General features: G+C 31.4%; 1 pseudogene; it reads right to left on the bottom strand.

The window, feature by feature from the left end:
- Nucleotides 1-2,086: 2,086 nt before the first annotated feature.
- On the bottom strand, nt 2,087-4,737 carry LOC148801080 (beta-amyrin 28-monooxygenase-like; annotated as a pseudogene).
- Nucleotides 4,738-9,756: the final 5,019 nt, after the last annotated feature.

The raw sequence follows: 9,756 nt of genomic DNA, 5'->3' as shown, positions 1-9,756 counted from the left end.
CAAGTATGAGTTTTATGCCAAAAATCAAGAAAAAATAGTTGTTATATTGTAAGAGCATGGACATGCTAAACACAACCATTAAACATGGAATGGATGTGTAAAACAATCATATTAGTCGGCTCAAAGTAGAGATTTCAATGAGTCATAATTCATATTAACTTGACTTGACCTGACCCTATATTAGGGTCAAGTTTATTCAGGTGTAGGAGTGCAACTTGAGTGGGCCCAATTCGAGCCCACTCTGACCCATCCTGAGCTTTTACATGGTTTGGGCCTGAGTTTTGGGGTTGTGGGTAGGCATGAGCCAGAAATATCACGCTTGATCTAGACTTAGGTTGAGGCCTTGGGTAGTTTAACCCAAACCCAAGCCCAACCCAACCCAAGTCAAGCTCACTCAAACAAATACATATATACATATATTATATATATATATATATAATATAATATAATATGTATGTGTGCATTTGTAAATGAAAATTGTAGATATTTTCAATTAATTTTAAACTTAAATTAGGCCATGAAACCCAATAAAAGATGACTACATGAAAATATATACATAAATTCTTTCAAACTTGTCCAATCTCGACTAAGCCTGACTCGACCTAAACCCAACACAAGTCGTGTTGTATTAAGCTTAGGATGATAAACTTGGACTTTTCCTCGGGCTAGGCCAGACACAAGTCCAATGTTTGCACCTTTAGGTAGGGGTGGATTCAAGCCGAGTTGAGCCGAATATCTGGTCATTCGAACTCGACTCTCTAATAGACTATCAGGCTTGAGCTCGAGTTCAAACTCGATTCAAACTAGAAACTTGAGTCTGAATTCGGCTTGAGTCAAAAGTCCAGAAGTTCGAGCTCAGTTCGGCTTGAGCTCAAATGTGAATTAAATGTTTTATACATATAAAGATTATTATTATTATATATAAAAAATTTAAATTATATATATTTATTATTTTTATATGTATATATATTAATAACACAATATAACTCCTTAGTCCAAAATATCCATTGGACTTAGAGGGTGTTTGGTTTGTGGGTGTTTATTGAAAAAAATGTTGTCGTATCAGCGCCACTAGACCTGTTCACAGGTTGGGTCTGGCCAAGCTTTGCCTTTACATTAATAGAACATGCTCAAGCTCAAGCCCGAGCCTGGCCTGACCATCAGGCCTAGGTCTTGAGCCTGAATCCAGCACTCATATAAAGCCTGAAGTCCGGGTCTGAGCTTGAGCCTGGTTAGAAATTTGGAAAAATATTTTTTTTTACTTTTTAATTCAATTAAAAACTAATTTATTTATATTAAAAGACCTCAAAACCTAAAAAAAAAACTAATGATCTCATTATTACTTGAAAAATGAGAAGAACAATAAAGAAAAAAATATTATATATATATATATGTTTTTTATTATATAAAATATATATTTTATTAGATATAATACAATATTAAGTCGGGCTCGGGCTCAAGTCAGGCTTTTTTTTAGAAAGCCCAAGCCCGAGCCCACGGGCCTGAAATCCTGTCCAAACCTGACTTAGACTGGGCTGGGTTGAGCTGGCCCATTAACAGGTCTAAGTGTCTCATTGACGTTGGTGTTTATTATGAATAAAACCATTGTTTGGTTTCACCGTTTATCAAATAAACACTAAAAATCATAAAAATGGATTTTCGTGCACCAAGCATTTGGGGAAACACCAAATTCTTGTTTCCCCCAACACCCAAACATTTATTGAAATGAAATGCTTACATGGTACACTTATATGGGGTGTTAATCTAAGGTGGAAAGTAAAAAACTTTTAGACCATTGCCCAACCAAATAACAAAAGCAATGAATGCTTAAAGCAAAGTTGTACAAATAAACGTTTAAAGCAATAAATGACCCATCAATAAACCCACAAAACCAAACATATACTTAGTCGTCTTTAAGAGCATTAGCGCACTCCTCACCATTATTATTCTATCTCAAGAAAGATCCAATTATTCCTCACTTAATTTTTTTTTGTTTATAAACAATCTCAATGCCCTTGATTATTAGATTTGACGACTTTACTTTTTAGTTCCAACTTCATTACTCTACCAACTTCTAGAAACCAAATTAGACAAGAGCTTCACCACCACTTTACATTAAATACAAGCTTAAAGGTGATTTTGAAACAAGTGGAAGATATTGTAATACCGTAAATGGGATTACTATAAACTTTCATTAATTATTGGAATGATAAAATGAATTTTGTAAAATAAAAATAAAAATAATTCTCTAAAAGCATCCCAAACACCCCTTTAGCTCTCTCTCTTCCATAACCCTATTGACAACGGGATTTAGGCCTTGTTTGATGATTAAGTGGTTGTTAAATTAGAAGTACTTATTTTAAGAATCAATTAAGGTTGTTTGATAACTTATTTTCCAAACCACTTATTATGTTTTTAAGTACTTATAGGGGTGAGGATGTTTGGTAAGCTACTTTCCCCATAAGTGCTTATATTGACACAAATGACAACTTTAGCCCTCACTTCAATCATACATATATACAATGCTTTCACATTATGCTATACATTTTAATTGAGAGTCCACGTAGACCCCAATTCATGACAACTAAGAGCCCACATGGACCCACACATGAATTGTCATGTGCACCCAATTAATAATAATAATAATAATAAAAACAACAACAACAACAACAACAACAACAACAATAATAATAATAATAATAATAATAATAATAATAATAATAATAATAATAATAATAAGCTCCCATCTAGACTCTCGTACTAGATTGTATAAGAAAACCAGAATCTCAACTCGAGCAAACTCTCTACTAGGGCACATTTTGGGGCCTCCTCCATAGGGAATAAACGTATAGGGAACTAAGATGTCTCTCTCAAACCTCAGTGGATTGAACTTCTTTGGATTTGGAAAATATTCTGCTTCCCTATGTGTTGAAGTTGCACTCCAGCAAACCTGAAGAATCCAAGTGATTACAATTTACAAACGATTCATAGATCAATTGTTTGTGATTCTCTCATCCATCTATTATTAGAGCTTACCTTCCAATCTTTGGGGATTGAAAATCCATCATACGTGAAGTCTACTATGGTCTTCCTAAAATCTCCTTGAATTGGAGGTGTAAGTTTGCGTACTTCATTCACCACGTTCAAAGAATATGTCATCTTCTGGATGTCATCCTTGTTCAGTGGTTCTCCAGGTCTCCTCTGCAACTCTATTTCCCTTTGCTCTGCTAAACAACAATTCAATGTTAGACCCAATACAGATACCCAAGAAATCCAATGCTCTACTAAGAGACAAATTACAAAAGAACATATTTGCGAGGACTCACCGGTAGCAGTAGGGCATCTCAGCCAAGTATTTGATCAGCATCATCACGGTAGAACTACTGGTGTCGTGCCTGACATTAGTATAACACTGTCTGCAATCTCCTCATCGTTCAATATCTTCCCGTTCTCGTCTCTCCCCTTCATCAAATGCGAGATCAGATCCTTCGATGATGACTCACTCATCGTCTCACTCCTCTGCTTGCTTTCAATCACCTTGATCAACCCTCGACGTAAATTGGCCATGGACTTCACCGCCTTGTAGTGCCTTGTGACCGAAAAAAATATATGGGAAGCTGAAACACGCCTCTGAGCAACACGTTGAACTCTTCCAGAAGGTGGGATTGTCGACTGGGGTCGCCCATGCTCGCCACATCGCAGGCGATGGCGAAGGCGTACTTCTTGATCAACGAGAAGGCCTTCACCTCCTTTTTCCCTATCCAATCATCTCTGAAGCACTCTCTGCACATCCTGTCGAACCTCTCCACGAGCTGGTACATCATCTCTTGGTTCATAAAAGATGTGATCAACTTTCGGGTATGGATCGCCTTCTCGTAGGGAGATGTAAAGAAGGCGTCGACAAACAACTTCTTCAAAGAAGGGGGCCACCATGTCACAGAGAAGGTACACAGTGGTTTATCGAGTTCTCGTGTTAGCGGAGAGATAGAGACAAGGAGAGAGAGGGAGAGAAAAAATGAGAGAATGAGTGCGGAGGTATTTTAGGTATTACAATAAAATATTAGGGACTAGTTCGTCCCATTTTTTTGGAGAAGTACTTCTTCAATAAGTGCTAAAAAAAAACAACTTGAAGTCACTTTTTTAAAGAAATACTTATTTAAAAAAAGTACTTGTTCCTCACTTTTTTACCAAACACACAAAATCACTTAATGTGTGGTCCTAGCTCTTGAAAGAAGTACTTCTTATAAGTGTTCTCAAACAGGGGCTTAATCACAAATTCCACTACAACGAGTTAAAGTATTTACCAACTATAGTGATGTTTGGTACTATATGTTAGAGCCACATAAAGGATTCAAAAGTCATTGATTGGCCGTTTTTTGAGAAATCGACAAATCACTCAAAAAATCAATTATATAAAGTGTTGGATTTTGAAGCTATACATCATGAGTCTAGATTTTTTTTACCAACAATACTTTCTCACAAGATACCATTGCCACACACGGGAAATATTTAAGTTGTCATTTGAACTTGGCTCATGAAAAAAGGTCTCCATGAACCTTGATTGATGACCCTACCCTGATGTTGTTATTCCCTATTTCAATTACTCACCCAATTTCTCTACCTATTTCGGTGACCATAATATAACATCTTGATATTTTAGTGAGAACTGAAATATTTACCAATGACCAAGCATGCTTGTGTAAGAGTACAAATATGTAGAACACTATCATTAGGCATGAATAGACATGTGAAGCAAGCATCTTGGCCCCATTTGGATCGTGGGAATAGGGGTTTGGAATTGGAATTGGCTATTCCGATTCCAACTGTTTGGTTGGATAGAATTGCAATTCCATTCTCATTCCCTCCACCTCCCTTGGGAATGAAATTCCATTGCTGCTAATTTTAAATCCCATTACCATTCTTTGTCTGAACCAAACAGACTATGGGAATGGACAATTCCAATTATGACTGTGAACCAAATGGACCCTCAATTTCTTTATATCTTAAGCTATGTTTGGTTGCAATGCAAATAAGTTTGCACTGATGCAAAACCATGGCAATGCAAATAATTTGAGTGTAAGTTCTGATAGATTTTTGTGTCAAATTTTAGCTTATTTTGTTTAACTGTAGTACAAATGAAGCAAATTAAGATACAAAGCAAAATAAAGTAAAACTTTAAACAAATTTAAACAAGAATTTGCATTATTTTTATTTGTACTCCCATACTTTTATACTAGTGTAAATAAAATTGCACTGCAACCAAACACAGCCTTAGGCTTAATTTGGAATAATACAAATACATATATGTATAATGCAAAACCTTGTATTTTGTATGTATTTAATTATATATATTTGTATCTGTATTATTTCCAAACTAAGCCTTGAGTGTGAAATGGAGTCACTAACAACAATAGGTAACCAAGCATATTTAAGATGCACGTGAGATTGGAAAAAGCATGTGACATATTACTGCGTTCCCACACAATCCCCCTCATTCCCACAATCACGACTTTGTTGCAACCTTTGTAAAAGCACTTAAATAAAAACAAAATAATGAATAAATAATCCCATAAGATTCCAATGCAACTATAAACAAGGGATCAAATCCCATATACATACCAAAAACATCAGAAAACTATTAGTCCAGAAACCTTAGCTCATAATATCCATGCTTGCCCCTAGTTATGGGTGGATTTTGAGCAAGGGAAAATTGGTCGAAAAAATTATTATTATTTATCTTGTGCTTTATATTTTTGTTATAAATTTAAAAACATAATTGAATTGACCAAATGGTCGAACTTGGTCATTTAATATGCAAATAAGAAAAAAAAAAACCTTCAAAAGTTTCAACCTGAAAATGGTAAAAATATAAGGTAATTTGTAGCGTGTGGCTCATTGTTGGGTCAGGTAGGTTGACGGGTCTTTGTCAATGTCAATGGATTTTACTTACTACCATGTTTGATGTTAACCCAAACTAGATTGCCAATGGGCGGTGATTGGAATGTTTTGACCATTTGGATAAAAAATCACAAGGTTAATCTTGTATATTAAAAGAAATATTCTAATAAACTATAAGTCCAACATCATAGTTCTAGAATTCCAACTTAAATATATCATATGGTTTCAAAACCTACTTAATTACACATGTGAGTGGTCTACTTGACACAAATATGCCTTATATCATTAAATTTTTGTCTTACCCCATCTTCTTATTCTTCGTCTTCTTTGTTCCTTAGCCAGTGGGTAGAGTTGTGAAAAAACGTTCCCCAAAAGGAAAAAATAGGAAAATCAACCCCAAATAGACAAAAAAAAAAGATTTAAGAATGAATTAGCGGGGACCCGTGCGATGCAAAGGATTTATTAAGCGAAAGTTAAATAATAGAAAGGGTCGTTTACTAAAATACCTCTTATAGTTTTATGGATTTACTAAAATATACCATATAGTTAGCATTTTACTAAAACACCACTTATAACTTGCAATGGATTTAATCAATCTTCCATTACATGACAATGAAAAATGATAGTGTTGACGCTAATGCTCATTTAAATAAATTTAATCAAAATAAAAAAAAATAAAAATACCATTTTTGCTCTTAATAAGACACGGGCAACCGCTCTATTGGCTATATTTGGTCAATTTTGTTTTATATACAAAAAAAAAGTGGTAAGGGTATTTTTGGAAGAAAAAATCATGGGTCTAATGGCAAAACAAACACTCCTTAATGAAAGGTTGATTAAATAAATAAGTTGTAAAATATATTGGATATTTTAATGAAAACTATAAGGAATCATATTCCTCGTCCCCGACCTCGATTTTGAAATTAACCCCCATCCCTGATCCCTGACGGGGATGGGTTCCCCGTGGGGACCCGAATCCCCAAAATGTTTTCAGATAATAGTATTTTTTTTAAATAAAAATTTTAAATTATAAATAATATTTTAAATATGTTTTGATATATATATATATATATATATAATATAAATAATATAATTAGTATATTTAATATAAATAACATTATATATATAATCGGGGTCAGGCCTTGACCGGGGATTCCTATTAATCTCCGTCCCCGTTCCTCTCTACCAAAACAATCCCCACTCTCGGCCCCATCGGGTCAAGGAAGTCGGGTCCCCGTCAAGGATGGGGAAAATTGTAATCCCTAAAGGTGTGTTATAGTAGATGACCCTAATAGAAACACATAAGAGTATACAATTATTTTATATTTTCAACTTTTTAAATAATTAATTTATTCATATTTTATATACTACTTTTAATATTTTTTTATAATACAAAATAACAATAATGAATTTCAGTTAGGTTTATTCATCAAACTGATGAAACCAACCAATCCGATCAGCTCGACTTGATTTGCTCGATTTTCTAGTATTTTAGGTCGGCTTTGGTTAAAAAATTTCTCAATTCGACCAATTTGGATCAGTTTCACTTTGACCATTTGTAAACTGATCAAAATCGAACAACCTAACCATGGATATATAGTAATATTTTATATTTTAAATATAATTTTTAATATGGAAAAGTGGGAAATTTCCCATATTTCTTTGTCTAAAATGTTTTATATCATAAATCTGATTTTTAAATTTACTTTTTAATAATTGCACTATAATTTTTAAAATTAAATTTAATTTTTAGGTTTAAATCTTTTGAACCAACTGACCAAAGCAAAGATTGACCCAAACCGATACAACTTGAGTGGGTTGGATTTCACAAAAGGTCAATTGGTTCTAGCTGACCAACTCCCCAACCTAACCAAGTCAATTTAGTTGACCCAAACCGAACTGAACAAAGTCATGAACACTCATAATTTTAGCTAAATTAATAGTCTCATCTCTGATAAATAATTAATAATAGTTTAATCTCCAATAATTATTGAAAATTTATAGCAAAAATACACAATTATTGAAAATATATTGATAATTAAAAAATATATACAAAAAAAACAATAAGTACTAAAAATATATTAACTTAGTCAATAAATAGTATGATCTCAAATAATAATTTAATATATCATAAAAATTAATCAATAGGTTATACCAAAAATATAATAAATACAATAAGTATAATAAATTAAATTTAAAATTTTCAATAATAGTAGTTTAATCTCCAATAATTATTAAAATTTTTCTGTTAAATAGCAAAACAAAATACATTTATACATAATCATTGAAAATACATTTATCACAAAAAATAATAAATAATTACTGAAATGCAATAAATATTAATTTTAGTATATATAATTATATAATAAATATAGATTAAAAGCTTCAAATTATTATAAATAAATATTACTTTTGAAAGTTATTTTCTCGAATTATTACTTAATATAATTGAAATTAGTTATTTATAATGTTATGTAAAAATATTAAATTATTATTAATTTCAATATTATGTTATAATTATTTTTCTAATTTTCAGGATATTTTTTTTAAATTATTACATAATTTCTTTATTTTAACTATTTAAAATCTAGTTATGTTAAATATTTTGTTATTTAAAATATTTATTTATTTAAATACATAAATAATATGTAAATTATTTAAACTTTAAAATATTAATTATTTATTGAATTTAGTTATCCATAATCATAATTTATAATATTATTACATAATTTCATTATTAATTTTGTAATATATTAAATTATTATTAATTTCAATATTATGTTATAAAAATTTTTCAACTTTGAAGAATTTCTTTTAAATTTATTAAATAAATTTGTTATTTTAAATATTTAAAATCTACTTATGATAAATATTTAGTTATTTAAATATTTAAATAATCTATAAAATATTTAAAATCTTTTGTTATTTGAATTTTATTTATTTAAAGCTATTACATATTATTAAATATTTAAAAAACATTTAAATTGATAGTCTAGAAAAACATAATTTAAATTGTTAACACATAATTTAGTGATATATTTTGTAAAAATATAAAATTATTTTTATTATGTTTTTAATTAATATTTTAAAGTTATTGTATAATTTTGTTAGAATATTTAAATAATTTTTTATTTTTTTAATCTAAACTTTCTTTAGATAGATATAGATAAAAAGTAGGGGAGAGGATAAATAGAAATTACAGATAATTTAGGAGATAAATCTCTACTAAATTAGATATAACTTTGTAGATAAATAGGAATTAGAGATAATTCTAGAGAAAGTAGGGGATAGTGGGGGAGGTAATTTAGTAGAAATTTTTGGAGAAGAGATTATTTAGGTTATTTGGAAAGTGCATCTCATTGGTTGTCTTGAAAATGACATGGAAAGTGCATCTCATAGTTTGTGTGAGGTTGTGATGGGTTGGGAGTTGGGATGAGAGTAGGAGAGGCCGAGTGTAAGCTCGTAGTGGACGCCGATGTTTGGGTTCTCATTGGGAATTTCTCTAGTCAACAGAGAAGGGTAAGTATCACTAATTCCTCACGAGTCTTGACTATATGCATGTCCAGAAAACAGATTTGAAGCCAATGGTTCCATACTTCCATTTCTTCGTGAGAAAGACGAAGTGATGAGAGGGAGAGAGAGTGATGGGCAAAATAGTATTTTTAATTCTTCCGTAAATGGACATTGATGGTAAGAAAGATTTAGTCAATTGTAAGGTACTTTAAGACAACACTAGAACAATAGGGGCATAGTTAATCAGTTTCCTAAACATTATTTTATAAATTTATTTAATAACATGAACACGAGAGAGAGAGATGCATTAAAGAGGGAGGGTATAGATCATAACTGATGAATCAA

Source organism: Nelumbo nucifera, chromosome 3, assembly GCF_055504915.1.
Source record: "Nelumbo nucifera cultivar China Antique chromosome 3, China Antique-T2T, whole genome shotgun sequence".
Classification (NCBI taxonomy): Eukaryota; Viridiplantae; Streptophyta; class Magnoliopsida; order Proteales; family Nelumbonaceae; genus Nelumbo; species Nelumbo nucifera.
This window is presented reverse-complemented; position numbering and strand designations above follow the sequence as displayed.